Source organism: Phalacrocorax aristotelis, chromosome 1, assembly GCF_949628215.1.
Source record: "Phalacrocorax aristotelis chromosome 1, bGulAri2.1, whole genome shotgun sequence".
In the NCBI taxonomy this organism is placed as follows: Eukaryota; Metazoa; Chordata; class Aves; order Suliformes; family Phalacrocoracidae; genus Phalacrocorax; species Phalacrocorax aristotelis.
The window spans coordinates 111740374-111761432 of record NC_134276.1 but is presented as its reverse complement, the minus strand read 5'-3'; the positions used below and the strand labels follow the sequence as shown (position 1 = coordinate 111761432).

General features: G+C 38.0%; 1 protein-coding gene and 1 long non-coding RNA gene across 11 annotated transcripts in view; one reads left to right on the top strand and one right to left on the bottom strand.

Moving 5' to 3' along the window:
• The window catches only part of ROBO2 (roundabout guidance receptor 2), a 472649-nt gene that overhangs the window by 359641 nt on the left and 91949 nt on the right, over positions 1-21059 (bottom strand). The window lies entirely within an intron of this gene.
• LOC142061236 (uncharacterized) lies at positions 5322-20671 on the top strand. Its single transcript, XR_012662079.1, has 3 exons — positions 5322-5441; positions 8121-8293; positions 18745-20671. It is a non-coding gene; the product is annotated as an uncharacterized LOC142061236 (long non-coding RNA).

The following is a 21059-nucleotide window of genomic DNA, read 5'->3' as shown; positions in this document are numbered from 1 at the left end:
ATTCCTTGGGTCTCTTTTTTTCCTATAGCCTCCTTCTCATCTCAGCTTCCAGAAGCAAGAGGAAGTGACAGCTGTTACTATAATGTACAAGTAGGTTCACTGGTCCTCAGTATGCACCACTGAAATTAAAGAAGTTTTACTTGTGATTTCGTAGGAAAAGGACAAAGCCTTTTGCATAACAACCTGTAGCTATTACAGGATATTAATTCATGAGGGTACATATGTACACCTAGTATACATCTATGTAGCGTAAAATAAGTCTTTCAAGATCTAAATTTAGCTTAGTCTGTGTGTTCTGGACTGGCAGCTTAAATACCTAACACAATCACAAAGTGCACACCCACAGTTTGCTGTCTGATTAACTGTTGGGGTGGTATTCAGAAGAAATCCCAACACAGGGCTCCTAGAAAGAGCTAGGCAATCACTTCGACAGACTTTTTAGCTTACAAATTTGGTACGTAGCTCCACTGTTCTGAAATTCTGCAGAAGATCTCTCTGTTTTTCAGGGAGAACCAGATGAAAATACAGTCCCTTGAAGCTTAAGTCCCAATTAGATTACCAGTAACTTCTGGCAAGAGTCAATAACTTTCCCAGGGCTAATTTCTTATGGTCTAAGGAATACTCAGTACAGTATATGTCAGTGTCTGAGGCGGGACACTCTGGCCTTGTTATTCAGACATCATATATGTAACTAGTCCTGACAACTGCTGATTATATCTTTTTTAAAGCACTGCTGCCTTTTTTTGTTTGCCAGTTATCCTCTGGTGTATATGCCAATGCAGACAATGTCCCATCACTGTAATTGTCACTCAGCTGTCTGTCAGTGATGAGAAGAAAAGGGTGACAGCCTTGACATCCCACCAATCATCCCTCTGGAAAATTGATATCGTCCTCCCCAGTAAACAACAGCTAAAGAATCGACCAGCCTTCCCAGCACGTCCCTGAACAATCAGCTTCCATTAAGGGCAGAAGCCACACATTTATCCCGCCGTACTCCAATCAATAGTACGCTGACTTGTTCTACGTGCAAGCATGCCACTGCTCAAGGTCTGCGTTTAGCACAGGCTACCTTTCAAACACTTTCCAGGTCTTTCAAACTTAAATGCAGGAAGCAGCTTTTGAGGCCTGAGTAAAGTCCTCTATTTTCATGTAAAATATCTTAGTCCCATCAATTTAGCATATTTAATTCAGTTCACAGGAGGTTTAGCAGATTTATTTTCTTGATTAAATGTTATTTTCTTTAACAGTGAAATTAAGTCATGGTATGTAAAAATCACTATGTTTTTTTACGACTAATCCCTTGTAGACCTGCAATTACATATAGCCATGGTTTAGAGGAAATTTATGCATGTTGGTTAAAACTGGCCTTGTTTAAAATGAACTACAATGTGTTTACATACTGAAAATGCTGTCTGGCAATCAGAACAGTTTGTTAAACACGAAGTCCACAACCATTTATACATCACCCAGTAACCTAAAACTGTAGACAATTAGCTTGGTAGAATAGTAAAGTGATTGCAAGCTGGCATATACCATCTTTCAAGATAAGAAAACCAGTTATTTACAACTATGGGACATGAATCTGCTGAGAAAAAATTCCTTAACACGGGAGGAAGAAAACAGTGGTCGGGAGGCTCGCTTCACAACTTGCAAAAAAAAATTACAAATCTGCAGCTGCAGTTGTAGATTAGTACTTCACTCTATTACTTGATATGAGGCACTAAGTCAGTGGCTGTTACTGTCTCATTTATAGATGTCTCTATACACAAGTCATCTAGAAATCAACTGGGGCTATTACAGTACCAAATCGCCTACATTAACTGCGGGAGGCATGACTATGCTGCCCACTGCCTTAGCATTCCTAAAGCCAGAGGCCCTCCATTTCTAATCCTGTAGCTTGACTCTCACTTGTAACCTTGTGACTTTTCATCAGCACACACCCTGAAGATACTGTGGCAGTGGCTTTCCTACCATCCCAAGTGCTCTTCTTGCAGCCTTGCACTGGCAGATTCGGACCACTGTCATGGTGGTTTCTTCTAACTGGCACAGACACCTGAATCATTCTCCACCTCTCGGCTTTTAGCCTGCAAGTTCAGGCAAAGGTGTCTTCACCATTCCCCTCATGTCTTCTAGCTCAGAGCTTAAGCATGTGGCAGACAGTGCAGCAGAGATGAGTCACAAATCCAGAGGGCAGGTTCCTATCATGTTCACACACACAAAGCTTAGCCACCAATCAATGTGCAAGACCTGCCCCTGATCACACATGCTCTCACTGCTGCTACCAGTTTCACAAGCAGGAACACCCTCTAGGGAGTTTGAGCAGGTGCCCATGTACTTACTGCGTGAAAAGTGCTTGGGAAAACCACCTGGTGTATCACAGAAGACACTTCTACTAGGACACACTTTACTTCTCTTCCCACGCAGCCACTAGGTTTTTCCTTCTCCCTCTCTACGCCTATTTTTATCCTCTTTGGTTTGTTGTTTTTTGGGCTTTTTTTCCCCCCCCCCCCCAAGATAACTTTGAAGTTGATGTATACCATCAGCTACACACCCCACCAATAAAGCTTTGTGCACGTAAGCATGCCAAACATCTTTTATGCACCGTCACCAACAACTACCGACAGCAGATAAGGTGACAACTGTTGGTAACCAGTGCAGAAATAAAATTTTGTGAAAGTACAAGAGGCAGAATTTGAATTTCCAAACTACCATCATGATCACAGCATTATGTCTCCAGATAAAATTTTACTATAAAACTATAGCAATCATTTATGTGATGGGAGAACTTCATTATCATTTGTAGTGCCAACACCCTCCACCATTATTTGAACTTGGGAACATTAAATTCTGTACAGGTATCGAAAAACACAAAAGGCTGCTCAGTCTGTTCATTACAGCTTTGGGCCTTCTAAAGAAGCATATTAGCATTGATAGCTACATTCTTAAATTCAGTTTTTTAAGGAAACTTAAGGCTTATCTCAATAGGTTTCCTTCTTTGAGGATCTAGACACTACTGGTGTAATGTGTAAACCATTAGGGAGTTCACTGTCCCTTTCACTTTGCTAAATGGACACAATCAATACCTTAATGGGAATGTTTGGAAGCATCCATAGGCAGACCAAATTGGCACATTACAACATTTTTTTCCAGCCCATGCATTAAGTTCATTAACTTTTCTCATTTGAATTACAAATTTCATTTCTCTGATCAAGATGAAGACATGGCTCTCATTTACAAGCTCAGATTTTTGCTGTGTTAATGTTTTACAGGGAACGATGAAGTTAACGCAGCAGAGAGACATCATGTCACCCCTATTGGTAGACAATTATAGATAAGGTTCCAAATTCCAATAATCCTGATGGTAGACACACAGGAACTTCCATAGAAGAATGACAAAAATATTAAGCGGAGAGGCCAAAAGGCTAATCAACCCTCTTAGAAACATATTCACGCTTGTCACAACAAGAGCACACTCTACGAAACCAAAATGTGTTATTTAATTTAATGAGCAAACACAGCCCCATTCTCCTTCGCATTGATCATTAAATTCCTAATTAAAACCTTTTAGAAAGGTTTAAAGTTTAAATGAAACACTTCTCTAATTTTATTATATTGTACTTAGGAGAGTTAATAAAGCTTTGGAAGAGAATGGTGTCTTATCAAAACTTCCTTCTAACTTCATCAGTGCAGACAAAATACAGGGTTATGCAATAATGCACAGCACACCTCTTCCAAGAAAGTTTAAAACTGTCTTTCGAGAATTCATTTAACATATTTCACTTAAGAACCAAAATATCCAAACCAGGGTGTTTTTCACCTTGAATTCACTTATTCAAGAAACAAGCCTGGGCAAACTCCATGCACAGAACCATCTATGAATTCAGCAGTTAGTAAAAGAATAATAGATATTAAAATCTTACTCAGAGCTTGTCAGTGAAATAGAAATAATGACAGAAGTGATATCCAGGCACTTAACTTGGAGGTAACGCTTACATTTTTCATTTTCCTTCAGAAGCAAATACAAAACGCTGGTAAATTCCCACATTCAGTTCTTATTTCAGTAAGCATACACATTCCTCTTCAAGGCCATGCCATAACAACATGATGTTCAGTTATGTTAAACTAGTGGCAGCTGCAACAATATCTGCTCAAATACCTCAGTAATTCTCTAACTCATTCAATACAGCCACTGAGGCTACAATTCTATAATTGCTAAGAGCGGATCCATGTTCCTGCTCACAGTACACATTTGCTCCAGACCAGCATGGACACACAGAGGCAGATTACTGCTACTCCACTACAGCACAAAATATGAAGATTGTGCTGGCCATGGGCTTTCACGCCAACTGTGGGAAGACTGACAATATGGCATAATGCCTGCTGCTGTCATGTTCACCTATCGAAAACGCTTGGATAAATCTGAATTAGCAGCATAAATTTATACCTAATCTGCACTTTTCTGTTGTGTGGCACCAGAGCTTTCGAAACAATAAGAGGGACTCTCTTACAATCAAACTCATAGCTCGCTCTTCTTACATCCAAAGAGCACATGTAAAACCTCTTTCCTAAACAGGGATGGAGAATCTGCTACTGTCTTCTCCTGTTGTTAAGCACTGTGCCTTTCAGGCAGCCCGTGTTGAGGGCTGATAGGAAATGGGTCCTTTTCACATATGACCACATGTATAAGAGATCTGTCACAACCTAGTCCACGGTGAGTAACTACCAAATACTGTATATAGCAGTATCAAGGAAGGTTAATTTGTTCAGAAAAATTACACTTGACTGCTCTCTCACACTCTCTTTCATAATCAGGGGTACTATTCTGAATTTAATTCTACTTTTAAAGTAGACTAGCTCCATTTAAACTCAAAGCAAGAAGTATTCAAGATCATCTCCTATTGTGTCTAATAAACTTTGGCTCCCTTAACACAGATGCATGGAGGCGTGGGGGGGGACACAGAGGGAGAGACAAATGTCAGTGGAAATTAATGTGCATGGGACTGCATACTGTTCAAAACCAGAATTTCAGTGTGAATAAATGACCTTTGTTAATTGATTATAGATTTTTTTAAAATATATGGAATTATAAAATGCAGAGCATAGGGCATTATACTGCAATAGAAGTCACTGTGCTGTTACACTTTGTGTCTGTTTTAAGTTGGTGGATTAATAAGCGATAAAAATCCCCTGCATGAGACCTCAGCTGGTTTTATTATATTTTCTGACTAGTGGGAATGGTCAATTCTTACTCATATAATATTCATGGGTGTTTGATCTTTAATGGGGAGTTACATTTGCAGGCTTTTGTACAGTTTCTTCATTCCCAGAGTCAGTTTGAAGACAGAGAGAATGGCTGGATGCCTTTAAAACAATGAAGATGAAGCTAACATATAACACAAATAAAAAGGAATGGGGAGACGAGAATTAAAAGGACATTCACTGTAAGTTTGAGTGGTTAGCTACCTATAACATTACCCAATGTTCTCTGACCGATGTATAGCTATGTATATGCATTTAAGGAGGACTGCTTAGGTGACCTGCTCTCTTTTCAAATGGAAGAACATAAAATAATGACATACACTTACATCAAAGGTATAACTAGAAGGATGTAGGAGTAATATTTCCACTCTGCCTTTGCAAATTGTCCTCTTTCATTCCATTGAAGATACACAAAAAATTATCACCCTCACTAAACAGTCTAAATTGTAATAAAATTACTAATGTAAATATTTACAGGTACACCTCCATGTGAAGTATGTGTTTGACACACACCCCACTCCACAAAAGAAAAAAAAAGACTTGAAAATCCTTCATGATAAAGAAACTATGTCAAACATTTTTTTCAACCGATTTAGAAAATATATAAGCCTCAAGAGAAAAATTGTAGGAACTGGCCAAGAGTGTTTGTTGGGTTTTCTATCTAGAATCCATTAAAAAAAAAAAAAAACCTACAACAAAATCAACGTGAGCAAAATATTGTATGAAGATGCATACAAGATTATTTTCAGAAATAAGGGAATATTTAATTATTCTCAAGGTATTGTACTTTTTTTGTTCTTTTCACAAAGAAAAGTACCACACATCAGAAGCAATACCCCTTTTGAATTGCTTGTGGCTTTTTTTTTAAATCTGCATAGACTTTTTACACTGTTGCTCCCAGCTCCCCTTCAGTAATTATCAGTTAAATTAGAAACATTATGAAGGAAAAATTCATGGTAGCATGTAACCTACCCAGCAAGTGGTTCTAACAAAGCAAAGTACATGATCCTCATTTCACTATTCAGTACACTAAGGTGTGCAGTAGTGATTTATTTGAGTTACATGGCAAAACACACAGGCATTTTTTCTGGCCTGCTTGAGCCTTCAGAACAGAGTTCAGGGCCAGAACCAGACAGGAACACAGCTATCTTCTTGCACTGAGCTTACTCTGGAGAAAAGAGGAAAATACTGACTCTTAAGACATCCCCAAATCATCAGATACTTTTGATGTGTTAACTGAGATCAGGGGGAGGTAAACTACAAAATTTCTATGTAAGACTGCATTCATAAGCTTAACATACTTGGTAAATTAACTGTAATAGTATTCCCTGTCAATTGTGTGTCTGTATTTAACTTGTTTTACATTGCTCCATTAGCAAATGCATTATAAAATTATGCTGGGTTAGCACTTTCATGCAGGGAACAACTCTGTGATATAGATAGAAAAACTCCAATTCAAAATACATAATTATTATTATGACCATCATGTGTTGTGGTGGGTTTTCTTCTGAAAACCTAAATAAACAGCTCAAAGCCTCTGGGTCCTGCATGCCCTAGACAGTCACGCTTCAGTGGCTTTCTGAAGCCAACCTCTTTCAAAGACCACGTGCTACAATGCTCTGTGAAGTAGACTTGTAGTTATGAGGTTCCCCAGTTCAGAGTACTCTTTCTCTTACTTGTGTAATCAGTCAACCATTCGATCGCATAAGATGCTTTAATAATATTTTACATGGCCATAATTTTTAAGAAACAGAGAAACTCATACATTTCATCATCTGCTGAGAAAAGAAAGTATATACTGTAGTGATTTCAACCAAGAGAAGAGTTATATCTAAATTACAATTTTAGTCAGACATTGCAAACATGTTACTGCTGTCCAACTACATGATAAATATCCACAAAAAGTAGTAATTTCACATTTCTGAAAATGTAGTCTTCTCTATACATTAATTTCTTAGAACTTCCACCCTGATGTCCCTTGAATGGGAATACTGGAAGGTTTACTCTGGGAGAAGGTGTCTAACATGGAAATTCTTGTGAATTTATGTTGATAGAGTACTCACCACATACAACTATCTACAACCCAGGGCTGTAGTTAGGAAGACAAAAGATCCTATGTTTCATTTTCAGTATACATCTGCTACTCTCTAACCAGAACGCTGCTACTTCTGCATTCTGTTATCACCTACCCAGTAGCCCTAAACTTCCTCTGTACTACCTATTTCTCTCAGTATTGGACAAATTGCTAATGCATCTACTTTGACCCTTTTTCTACTAAAGGCAATAGTTAAGATGCCTAACGAGATCAGCAATGTGAGAGTAAACTCTCTTTAAGTACCTGGAGTTTGGTTTCTCATGCTCGCAGACACATCTATTAATTCTGTTCATGAACTGATAAATCATTATCTTAAATGTAGTGACATTTTCTGTCCCACTACTCATACTAGAAGAATACTCCACAGCAGAACACTGCTGAGGATTGTGATCAAGACATGACAAAATATAACAGAAAACTACCAGCAAGTTTTTCATGAGTACAGTTACTAATGCCACACTGAAAAGAATATCACAGTTCCCTGTGTTTCTCCAACTGAAGCGTAAATGAGTTCTTAGGTGAAAAAGAATGGAAAAAATCCTGACCACATTTAATCAAACACATTAAAAATTACCCTGCTATGACAATATAAGAGTAATGTATACTCGGGGGTGTGTGGGGGGGGTGTGTGTCTACCTGTGTCAATACATACAAACGTAACAAATGCATTTAAGTTATGATTGCACACATGTTTGTATAATTGTTTTTAAAACTAATTAATAATGGTCTTATGTTGGTTATACTCATATTATGCTAATTTATACAGCTCTAGAGAAAGAGTCCTGCTGGATACTACCGTCTTTGTCACAGGAGAGTTCAATCACCTGTGCCCTCCAGACTATCCCGAGCAGATTTTTTTGGTGTTTCTTCTATGTTTTGGCTGAAGAAACTAGCAGGACATTGCGGAAAACCACGTCATCCAACTGATCTTTCAGTCAGGTGGGCTGAAAGATTGGAATATGAAGCAAAAAAACAAATAATCACAAAAATATGTACCTCAAACTATGATCATTATGTCCATTAAATTCCTCTTAAGCTGTACACTTTAGAAGGTGTTTATCCTCTAAGACCATGTAAAGACTGCTCCCTAAAAGAACTTCTGTGAGTGCTAGCTAGTGTGGACAAAATGGGATTCAAAAGAAAAGAAATTCTTTTCTTGCCTATCGTTCCAGCAGACCCTAGAGAATACATTTCATGCTGAAGAACTTGCCAGAGTCTCTTGAAATTGGAGTATGAAGCATGATTTTAACAGAAAATTACATTTCACCCCAAGTAGTGAGCTACAGATTAGTATTTTCCTTTATTCAAAAACTCATACATAAAACTGGGGTGTACAATTTGCATGTAAACTACATTATTACTCTCCCCTCTCTAAGCAGGCAGATTCCAGGGAAACCTGAGACTGATTATATAGTCTCTGGGTGTGTTAGCCTATTAATTCAGGCACCCAGAGTCAGACTGTATGAAACCTTCACAATATTTCCCATTATAAAAGTCTGCCCAACTCCCATAGCACTGGTCAACATCTACATTTCAAAAGAGACATCTATGACGTGCCAGGCTTTTTACCTGGCTTTCCTTACACTTGTCTTCCCTCTCTCTCCCTTTTGCTAATTATTTCACATCAAGTCCTAAACCATCAAAGACACACAATACTTACAACTAAACATTCTCAGATATTTTAAAACTTAAAGCCACACACCACTCTCCCAAGATTGCAATGAGAACAAATCCAACACCTGGATTTCCATCTGGGTCATATTATGACAGCTGGAAATGCACAGAACTTCTTGTATACTCAGGTTTTGTTAGTACAAATACCCTTCTGAACCAGAAATACTTATTTTATTATCACTATGTCAAATCATGCATTTGCTTGCTATCGGTGATAGTAGGTGCTATGCAAGTAAATTACATTTCAATTACTTTTGAATTTTGAGTTATCAAATAGTTACTAAACTGATTTTTCCCCTTAGAATAACTACAATTTGTTAAAAATTCAGTATTTAAAAGTAAGAGAAAAGGCTGCATCAGTGGGACTTCTGGGAAGTGTAAAACTCCCAAAGCAGGAAGGATGGGAATGCATAGTTCTGCTTTTCTCATCCATTAATCCATTGATATTCCTATTTCATAAGTCCTGTTCCAGCAAAATAGCCATGCAACTTGCAAAATACTGAACACATACTTGGGTGAACCTACCCAAAATCTCTGACATCTTGAGTGGCATCAGAGTAGGTGGGAGATTAATAAACCACTACACTGTTCAGTGCATTGCTGCAAGTTATTTATTCCCATTCTGATACTGCATGGATGAACTGCCACCATTTGATGAATCACTGAGGAAAATGGGATCTGACAAACAGCTCCTCTTTCAGCAGCTGTGTACTATGACAGCATCAATAGAAAAACACATCATTGGTTCTAAAATGCCACATTTTTACCATTTACATTGAATAAGACATGAAACTCTTTAAGAGAAGCGGCACTATGTTATCATTAAGGCCTGTTGACACTATGGAGGGTGTGCTTTGAACTCTATTCTGTCATCACTCTTAATCTGCAACTAATCGCATTCCACTCTAAATAGAGGGACGGGCTGTCTGCATGTTGACAACAGTGCCAGTGATGAAGTATTGCACCCTTTAAAATCTCATTTACAGATTGGTTTCATTACCACCCACAACTGGCTCAGATCCATGAGGGAACACACCTGCTCTCATTAGGGCCACGTGATGTCTGCTGTTAACAGTATTTCCATGCAAATAGAGCAACTCGAAGATGAGCGCTCTGGAAACTATCTTTATCTTTCTCCTGATTGGCTTTTCCACCTTCATTTTGGGAGGTAACACATACACTATCTGTTGATTATTCCTGGAGTTTACTGATATGCTTTACTGACAGTCTCACAGCTACAGACTTTTACTGTACTCGTTGGCTTCCCTCTTCCATTATGCAGCATTTCCAACTTTCTTCTAAAGGACAAATGTTTATTATTTTCTGCTGCAGATGAGCCCCTTATGATAGGTAGTCTGCAAAACGTCCTGGCTGAAAAACATAATTCCAGAGTAAGAATATTTAGATATACAGAGAACCATTATTTTTCCTATGGAGTTTTTGAGTATTTAGCATTATGAATTCATAATATCAAAACAGGGACTGTTGTTTATATACATCTATGGCAGTCAGAATCTGTGTTGAAGGCCCATTCGTAATAGTAAATAAATGCAGCACACTGTTAACAGGTTTACTGACATTACATGCATCCAAATACTGAGGTCAAACCATGGCTGGCCTTACAGGGTAGCTACCATACCTGCTACTTAAGTAGAAGATGGATGGAGTATAAAACAGCCTGAATTTCCTGTTCCAGGGGAATGAAAATAAATATTTTATCATAACAAAGCCCCAGGTCTGCAGTGTTCGTACAAGAATTGCTTAGAGAGAACTTTACTTGATTGCAGCTTGACAAGAGGTAATACTTAGCAATAGGAACCAAAAATGTTATCAAAGATCATTATTTTCCACTCTGAGAACCACTGTTACACAGCAAGTAAATATAAAGCAGTAAGCTTGCTCATAATTTGGCAGAATCATTACAATTTCATGTAAAAAGTACCACTAAGCTAAGACATTAAGTACCCTTCCACTTCAGAGCAACCTTGCTTTTATGACATGTATCACATACAATGTAAAGGGATCTCAAAACTATGACATGCTGTATCAAATACCTTTTCCTCAGTAAGATATAGGAGGAGTGCAAATAAAAACATCTAGAAATGCAGGTGCTTCCAACCTAGAGACTCCATAACTAAAGCCCTTGCAGCTCTAAGTCCATAGTATGCTGTTATAATTATAGATTTCAGTCTTCCACTTTGAATTCGTATACAAATGCATGCACAGAATAGTTCAAAAATAAATACTAAATTCCATCTTATCAAGTCAACCTGCACATCATCACTTGCAAACTGGATTTTTATTTTGGCTTACGTATTTATGTGTTTGCATGTGTGTGCTTGTGAGCAAAAATCCCCTAATTTATAGCTGGTTTTCTGTACTATACCTAAATGTCTTTGGCAAAAATCAAGAATAGCATAAATGTTAAGATTTATGTATTTGAAGTGACGCTCCTCTTCTTCCTGGAATAATATGGTGCCCTCTTTGTATTACCTGAATACATGAAAGAATACTTCAGTTAAAGGGACTTATTGTGGATGGTTGTAGTCTACCAGGCATCAAGGTAAATCAAATAAAATGTTCTTAAATCTAAATAGGAATATCTGTTTAGCTTAAATTACTTTTAAAACTGCTTTAATTCAATAAAACTTTGCTATACACTTAAGGCCTGTATGTAACCAACACCTTCAGTAGGAAAAAGAAGCACGGGAAAAGACATAACAGAAAAGTATCAACATTAAGAGAGCCAACTTCTTTGGTACTTTGAGTTTAATATTCTACAAGTGTTAGTTAATCCTTAAAAAGGTTTATGTTCATTCTGTAGTTGAATTAACTGAGATTGTTTATAAACAAATCTGCCTTACTTTAAAATTTTTTATTAAACAAATAAAAAGCTGAAAATTATCATCCCTATTGGAACTCCTGAAGATTTCCCTGGAATTTCACCCAGCTTTCCACCCAGTCAGCAGCACCAACAACCCATCAAGAAAGCTACGTTGTGTATTAAACCACTGTAATACTCCCTCTGAATAGGTTGAGGTAAGACTGAGCCCAGAAACAAAACTCAGAAACCCACCTCCTTCCCCATGCAGCCATGCCATAAAAATGACAGAATTTTAGAAACTCTCAGTGGACATGTGAGTGCCTCCACTTTAACCAGCCCAGCCCTTGGAAATGATGATGCATTTTACTGGACTCTAATACAGCCTGGCTTGCAGTGAAACAGCAAAAGGGTTAAAAGTGAGTCAACACATTATTTATGATACAGTGCTGTAGAGAACCGCAGCTCAGAAAGAGGTGTTGCTAAACACACAAATATATGGCATCTGTTTCTAACACCTGTTCTCTTAACAATACTCTTGGCTTGTCCATAAACTCTTCTAAAACCTTGACAGTAAAGTTCACATGACCTTTAAACTACGAACAACTTTTGAAAAAGTTACATTTTCACGCAGGAAACATTCCTGTTCCTTAATTAGTTCTTAGCCAAGATAGGCAACACTGAAACTATGGCCAGTATCCCTTTTACTGCAGGCAATGAATTGGAATATAGTAAGTGTAGATAGGTTATAGCAATGTTATCCTACTTTAGCAGTCCTTATTAGAAAGGTCACTTTTAAAGCATATTTCTGCTGAGGCATTTAAAAAGCAACAATTAATAAAGAGAAATAACAGAGCAGACAGCTTTATGGGAATTCACAGAAATTTTTATCTAAGTATACGCAATTCTAAGATGATTTTGTCAGGTTTGTTTTGTGAGGGTTTTTTAAGAGAATGATAAAAATTTATTCTCCCCGCTAAAACAGATAAAAATGAGTCTATAAAACTATAAACAGAATATAAGATAATGCAGTAGAGTTGGATAAACTTTAGCATTAGTATTAAGTGTCTTGGTTTGTGTTTGTTTGTGTTTTTTTCAAACAATTCTTCAGCTACATAAAAAAGTAATTTCATTTTGTTTTGTCAGAAACGCACACATGTAAGTATGTGACTCAAAAGAAGAAAGAATAGGTCAGGTAGGGCTCTTTCCTTCAAGGGGTTGCTGCTTGTCACTCAACAGAATCAGAATAAAAACACATAAACTTCTCAAGTAATCAATCCTAGGAGGTCTGCCAGGTCTCCAGATTCTCCAGTCTCCTCTCCCCACCCACCTCTACCACTCACACCTTGGCTCCTGTGCAGCAGGAAAGATGAGTTGGTATCCATTCCTTATTGGATGGCACTAAGTAAAAATCAGCTCAGTGCAAGACTTTTTAGAAAACAACATTGAAACACAAAGGCCTTGAAGGAAGAAAACGCTGCATGAGTTTTTGTCTTGGTTTTCAGGTAGATTTTTGTTATGTGAGGAAGCCCCTTTAGACATACGAAGTAAGAGTACTGCTAAACTACATGCAAAACCTTCCATAGGTTTGGGGATATTTGTTTACACAGTGATACCCTCTCAGACCTGATGGACTTATCACATGATTTGTCAGAGCAAATCCTTTGCTTTTTTTGAGAGTACCATGTTGTGCTGTATTTAACTACAAGGTACCTAGCCTCGTAGAACATTATAGACCAAGCATAGATCAGAATAGAGTCAATGTACCTGCCTAGATTTATAAAAGCAGTCAGTCTGACCCTGTGTGCTGGGTTAACCTTGGGTGGAAAATAGGTGTCCATCAAGCTGCTCTATCACTTCCCTCCTCAGCAGGACCGGGGGTGGAATAAAATAAGATGGAAAAAACTCGTGGGCCAAGATAAAGGCGGCTTAATAAAAGCAGAAGCAAAGACCAGATGCAGAAGCAAAGGAAACCAAAAGATTTATTTCTCTACTTCCCATCAACAGGTGATGTCCTTCCCTAAAAGTAGGGCTTCAGTATGCGCAGCGGTTCCTCCAGAAGATAAACGCCGTAATAACAAGTATCCCCCCTCCTCTTGTCGCAATTGCTGTCACACAGCAAAATTTTCCCCTTCTTAAATATGTTATCCCAGAGGCATTGCCACCATCGCTGATGGGCTTGGCCTTGGCGCAGGTCCGTATTGGAGCCGGCTGTCACTGGCTTTATTGGGCATAGAGGAAGCTTCTAGCAGCTTCTCACAGAAGCCACCCCTGTAGCCCCCCTGCTATGAAAACCTTGCCATGCAAACCCAATACAGCCTGTCATTTATTTGCTCCTTTAAGCAGCTGAGTTTCTATAGCCACTTCCTATAATGACGCAAAGCATTTGGTGCCTACAAGAGTATTCTAAATGCAACCCAGTGTGGCTAAGAAATGGGTCTTTTCTACCAATGAACAATTCTGATTTACAGACTTACAGTTTTACAGATATATTTTTGTTTCTTGCCTAGGTCCTTTGGTGGGCCTTATGCAGTCCCTATACAGTGGATTACAGAGCACTTTTTCCTTCTGCATTCCCCTTCTTTCCATATGAGGCACACTAGGAAGACAATATTCCTCAGACCTCTGCATTTAAAACTACATACTTTTAAGAGCTCAGAGGCCTTAACACCCAACTTCCATTTTGAAATGAAGATTCTTCCTATCTCCCCTAAGCTGTGTGAAAAATCCTACCTCTGGAGCGAGTGTGTGTGTGTGACTGTGTGTGTTAATTCTAATTAATTTTTTGGCAGCAGATGAAGCAGTTTTAGGCACAGGGTTATAAAATGCAACTCTCTTTCCAAGGGAAGTAAAACAGACAGCCTCATTCACACTTTTGCCCTTTGCAAGCCACACAATCTTCAATCATTTATACGTCTTGCGCTCGCCACTTCTGTGAAATATAAACAGATGGGTTCTAAATGATTTTTCACAGAAGTGGAACTCCCATTTTCAGAGTGGACTACCTGCAATATAACCTTTAGAATGCTGCTCCTGAGAGCCCAGAAGAAAAAGAGCTTGATATAACCCCCACTTCATTTCTGCCAACCACATATTTTTTCTTATTAAAATCCTCCCTTAAAATCAACGGCTTTCGTTAGTTCCACACTAGGCCCTCTCCACTGGTATTTAAATAGTCCCTCTTTTCTGTAATGTGCTTTTTAAACTATATAAATACTGTAAAACAATACCATATATTATAGTGTATTATATAACACAATATTTTTATGCAAAATGTTGTTCAAGCTTTTTTATGTTTTGTGAAGCATTATTTATATTTACTATGCTATCTAAATGTTTAACAGTACCTGTAATACAACCAGTAAGTGTGGAGGTTTTGAAGGGAATAATTATTATAAGACTTAAAAGAAATTAGGAATACAGTAATATTAGGGACTAGAGAGCACATTTTGTGTAGTGCTCTGTGTTGGAATACTACACATGGCGTTATGATTCTTGTAGCTGTTGTGTACATGTAAGTATTACCACAACATAAACCAAGACGCTTAAAGGATAGCATGAAAAGGTAGATTTATTACATATCAACACAAACAACTTTATTGCAGAGTACATTCCTGTAACTGCTAGCAAAAGTAGTCTCATGAAAAACTGTGGCATAATTATTCTGTAGGATTTCATTTGACATTGGGACATCTTATTTTGGTACCTAAGATATTACATTTGCCAATAGGCTCGATAATGACGGGGCTGACCAGCACTTCAACAACACAGTCATTATAGCAATAGTGACTACTAAGTAATGATTAATAGCAAAAGTGTTGGGAAGTAGAAGGAAATTCAGAGAGATGAATGAAAATGTAAAGATGAGTGGGAAGGACAGAAGAAAGGGCTTTCCTAACCAAAGCGCCCCAGTAATACCTACTGGCATTCTCTGGCATTTAAAAGGCTTAAAAGGGAAGGTGATGAATTCTTGACATTTATAGGGCCTGACAAAAGGTAAGCTGTGAATAAGCAGCAGGTGGAAAACAGTGATGAACCAGCACTAAACCTTTGATTAAATATATAAATAATTAGTAACACATTTCAGAAGTCATTCCTCCACCTCCCTGACATACAGTTCATCCATAACATACTAATTATTACTTTATCTTCTTTTATTAACCTATTGAATACAAAGTCATATTTAGCATATTTAGCATCCTTTTTGTGTCCATCCCTCAGGCCAAACTGGGCACCTCTTTATGCTAAGAAACTCTTTTCTGAGCTCCTCTTTGCACATTCCTGCCTAAAGGCAGGGTTTTATCAACACCGGAGTTAAACTTACCACCAAGTGCAGGTCTCACTCACCTCAATACTGGTGGAGTTTCTCTGCCCTGCATCCCGCAGTTTCTCAGCCCCACATCCTCCCCTCTCTTGGACCAATAGATGCACTTCTGCGACCTGTTCAGAACCAGCCTAGGAAGTAATCCAGTTTAAAACTGATCTGGCCAAACTGTTAAATTTGGCTAAACACACACATATGCTCATCCACCAAAGAGGATTTTTAACCTAGATTAGTTCCTCAGTCTGGGGGAACTCTCTGGCTATACAGTTTTTCTGACATTAGAGGGGATCAGCGTAGGTCTGGGGAGATATGACAGGGAATGAGGAGGAGACAAGATGAGACACCTTTGGCTGTTCATGCTCGTTTATAGACTTTGGGAAAAAAAAAAGGCTTAAATCTCCGTACACCAAAATAGTTTGGAAGACACAAAGTGTTACATAACTACAAGAGTTTCAAAATTAGTGCAGTTACAACACTGCAATCCATCCCAATGACTACAAATTTTTAATTTCCACCTTCCTCCTAACTTCCACAAATGCTCCTTGTGGGAACCAATCTTGCTTGTTGTTATAACCTTAATCAATATGTTAAGATTCTTGAGGTCCAGTAGTGGCTCCATAATAGGAACACATTTGGTATATGGGCACAGAATCTTGAAGCAAGACATAGATAACAGTTACACAACATTAGTGCTGAACCAGTAACAACTTATCAAATTGATACCATCTGCCTCCCCCCAAACAGTATAGAGCTCTCATCTTATGCTCTGAATACAGATCCAGTAATAATAAACGCAAAACCAAAGCCTTGAGGCATCTCATCTACAAACACTCGGGAGTAAGACACTTAGTGAATCATCCTTCTGGAAAATACTTCAAGGGCCTGGGAAAAACTTCCCTGTGAGGTAGAAAACGTCCTCCCTTAACACATTCTGCAGCATGGAACCTCCTAGTGTAGAGACGTGGCAAAATTACAGCATGAGAAAGGAGAACAAATTGTGGAAGAAAAAAACGCACAGCAGAGAGTTATTCCAAGTGCCTGGATGGGTACAGTGAAAGCAGCTACAAGTTCCACAGATTACGTGTTACCTTATTAAAGACTCTACTGAGACCCATGGGATACACACTCCATGCTCGGCTCCTCCGAGCCTTTTAAAACATAGATCTCAGAATAAAGGCAACAGCATTTATTTCTTGATAAAGCAGTAACTGCTAAGAAAATTAATAACAATAAGAGCAAATTACTATAAATAATTATACTCGTAACAGAGTACACCTTCACCAGTTGAAAAATCATGTCGTTCTACCAGCTGTATATAGGTAAATTGCATATAGGCCTGACAGAGCATGGTTACAAAGCATGAGGGGGATGCGTGTGTAAAAATGGTCAGAAAATCCTGCCTAGCATTAAGGAGTGAAGTGTGTGAAACAGCCTTGCAAGCACGGAGATGAGAGGAGGAGGAGAGGGAGGGGGTGCTTCTGCTACCAGAGCAGAGATTCCCTTGCAGCCCATGGAGGGGACCATGATAAAGCAGGACATGCCCTTCATGAACTGCAACTGGTGGAGAGCCCACGCAGGAGCACGTTTATCCTGAAGGACTGCAGCCCGTGGAAAGGACCTACACTGGAACAGAAAAAAAACATGAGGAGGAAGAAGCAGCAGAAAGGAGCCCTTATGGACTGACCACAACCCCCCATACACCATATCTCCTACACTGCAGAGGAGGGAAGGTAGAGGAGTTGGGAATGGAACAGGGTTGAACCTGAAAAGGGAGGTAGAGGCAAGGTTTTATTTTAATGTTTTGCCTCTTTTTCTCACCACCTAAGTGTGTTTTAATTAGCATAAGTTAAATTAATTTTTCCCAGGTTGAGTCTGGTTTGCCCATGATGGTAATTGGTAAGTGATCTCCCTGCCTTTATCTTGACCTGTGAGCTTTTCCATCCTATCTCTCTCCCCCTGTCCTGGAGATGACTGAGAAGGGGGATTGAGAGAGGGGCTGGGTGGGCATCTGGCCCTTTAGCCAAGGTTAACCCACCACAGGGGTTTTTAAAGATATCTAAATAACTAATGACAAATTATAACATAATTGCTGTCCACATTCTGTGGAAATAAAACACAGATTATGAACTTCTATAGGACAAATTCATTAAGTCACTACACCTCTACAGTTATCTATTACAAAGAAGGAATTTATTGAAACAAAGGAAAGATCACAGGCCACTAGCTTGTGATACTGGATCAATAATATGCAACCTACGGTAGGAGAGATTTTCTGAACCTGAAAGAATGACTATAAAGGGAACACAATCTCTTGGATCAATAATCCACAATTCAAAATAATTGAATAACATTTTTAGTTAATAATCCATATTTTTACATGTTCTTAAAGTCACTGTGATATAATCTGCTGTCCAAGGGGATTTTTTTGTTCCCAGTTTTCTTCAAGATTTACAAAATATTCAGCTGCATTCTTGTGGAAAAATAGAAGAGTTTTGCTGCAAACATCTATAGGAATAAGATTTAGCTTTTATTTAAGAGTGTTTAAATAAGAGCATATTGTTTTTCTTTCAGAGTGGTAATAGGCCATCATCATAAGGAGAAAATGAAGAGGAGCGTGGGAGAGAATTTACCATTTCATGAAGCCACTGTGGGCTCATCTCGCTGAATACCACTCAATAACTTCATTTTAAGTCATAAAAAATTAAAGGCAAAAATACATATGGCTATCAATAATGTTTTTATTAAAACTAACCGAATTAGGAATAAATCTATTTAGATTGTTGGAATACTGATAATAAGGGCTCAGAATCTGTTCTGGAACAACTGAACAGATACAAGAAACTGATTTAAGACTATGAAAGTAATGCTGTCACACCTCAAACTTCTGCTAATTTCACTTCTCCTAGCAGTATATTAATAAGTATAGCACGCTATTGTGTACATCCTCCCTCACAGCCAGACAGGTCAGTCAAATATTTGTTTAACACTGGTACTCCTATGTCATCTAACTGACCTTCATTAATGCTCTTCCAGCATACACCAATACTACCAACAATTTGGACTACATGTGTTATTTTTCCTCAAATATCTTTTGAAAATAATATTTTATTTCTTTAAGTTTGTAACCACCTAAATAACTAAATCGACTAAAGATTAATGGCATCTGCTTAAATGGTTTACTAGTGGGCTGCACCTCAGTTAAGAGGATAATGGTGAAATAATGCCAGAGTCTGAAGAACCTGCTTATCTCCCAAACTGGTAAGTTGAGATTCAATTCAAGATGGTCAATGAGGCTTATGGCATGAACAAGTTTACAGTATGAACAAGCCAGCAAGTGCTCTAAGTTACACGAAGAGCTGAGTGTCAGAACCCAAAAGGCATAACAGATATGATTTTTAAAACCATCTGTTCTACTGTTCCTGCTGTGACACACATTAATATTGCCTCTATTCTTATTTTGTAAGCAGCTGGATGATGATTAAGTCCCTGTACTTCAGTTCCCTATTAATAAAACTGAGCACAACTAGAAAGCATAACTGCAAGGTCCCCTCAGATGACTGAAAAATTAAGAAACATTATAAAATAAGCTTATGCAAATGTCCCACTCAACAGCTGATGTAAAGGCAAAATCATGAGAGCGAATATAATGTATTCACACCCATGACTATAATAATATTATTCTGTGAATGAACAATGTTTGACAAAACTATAGCTTTACAGGTTATGTCACATGTAACTTCAGAACTTGCTTTTTGTCCTTGTATTTTATTTCGCTTCCATTTTTAGTAAAGAGGTATAAGGATAACAGTTGAAGGTTTGCTATACTTCGCAACTGAAATGTATCATTTTGATCTGCCCCCAAAACCAAGAAACATAAAAACAAGGTTTACTTTGTCAAATTTCTTTCCACCATATGGGACTAGTGAAATAATGGGATATGACAAAAATGTAATCAAAATTTTAAACCTTCTATAATGAAGACTGAATATCTGACAACTCATTCAATGACTGTAAAGCCATCTGTGGCTCTGTACTACAATTAAAATATTTTATTTCCCAAAACTAAAACCCTGAATAACTTTGCAAGCACTCCATTAATGAAATTTCTCACTTGATCAATGTTCAGTAATACACAGAATTTTGTTTGCAGTCTGTCACAAATACCTTTACAAGTAATGCTTTTGGCAAAGCATTTTGCCAAAGATGATAAACGGAAATGTCACTCTAGATTTTTGCCAAAATGGCATACAGACTTCCACAGTTTGTCACTTTGACATGAAAATCATTTCAGTTACCACAACTCAGATCAGAGGAGCCGTACCCCACAGAGTCAAATTAATGGGTGTCTTTTAACCATAACGTTTAGTCCAGCTTTTAAAAAAAAAAAATAAATCAAAGAAACGGCAACAGAAAAAAAAAGAAAAGTAGAGCTTGAAAAGAGATCTTTTGAACTGTTGTTTGCTTGGTAGTTTTGTTTGCTTAAATAAACATTCTTCTGATAAGCACAAGTCTCTGTTGCAGGGCAGCCATCCCTGACTCAGCTTCTTTCCATGAGGTCTTTTGACACCAGCCTCAATTCGTATCTCACACTTTCACATGGAAGGGATAAGTATCTATATCTAGGTTAAAAAAGCTTGTACATCCACAGTAATAGAAAATGCAACTTAGAAATACAGTAGCAAAACAAAGTTGCTAAATAATTAAAGTGCCTGCTGTCACTGAAATAAAAAGCAAAACTCATTAATTTAACTAAGAGTTTCAGTCAGGTCCAAGACAGAGTAAATACATTAGAAGGGTGATCTAGAACATCCATCTCTTCCTTAACTTTTTGATTCTTTACATGATTAATCCAGAGAAAAGGGAGATAATAGCAGCACAACACTTGT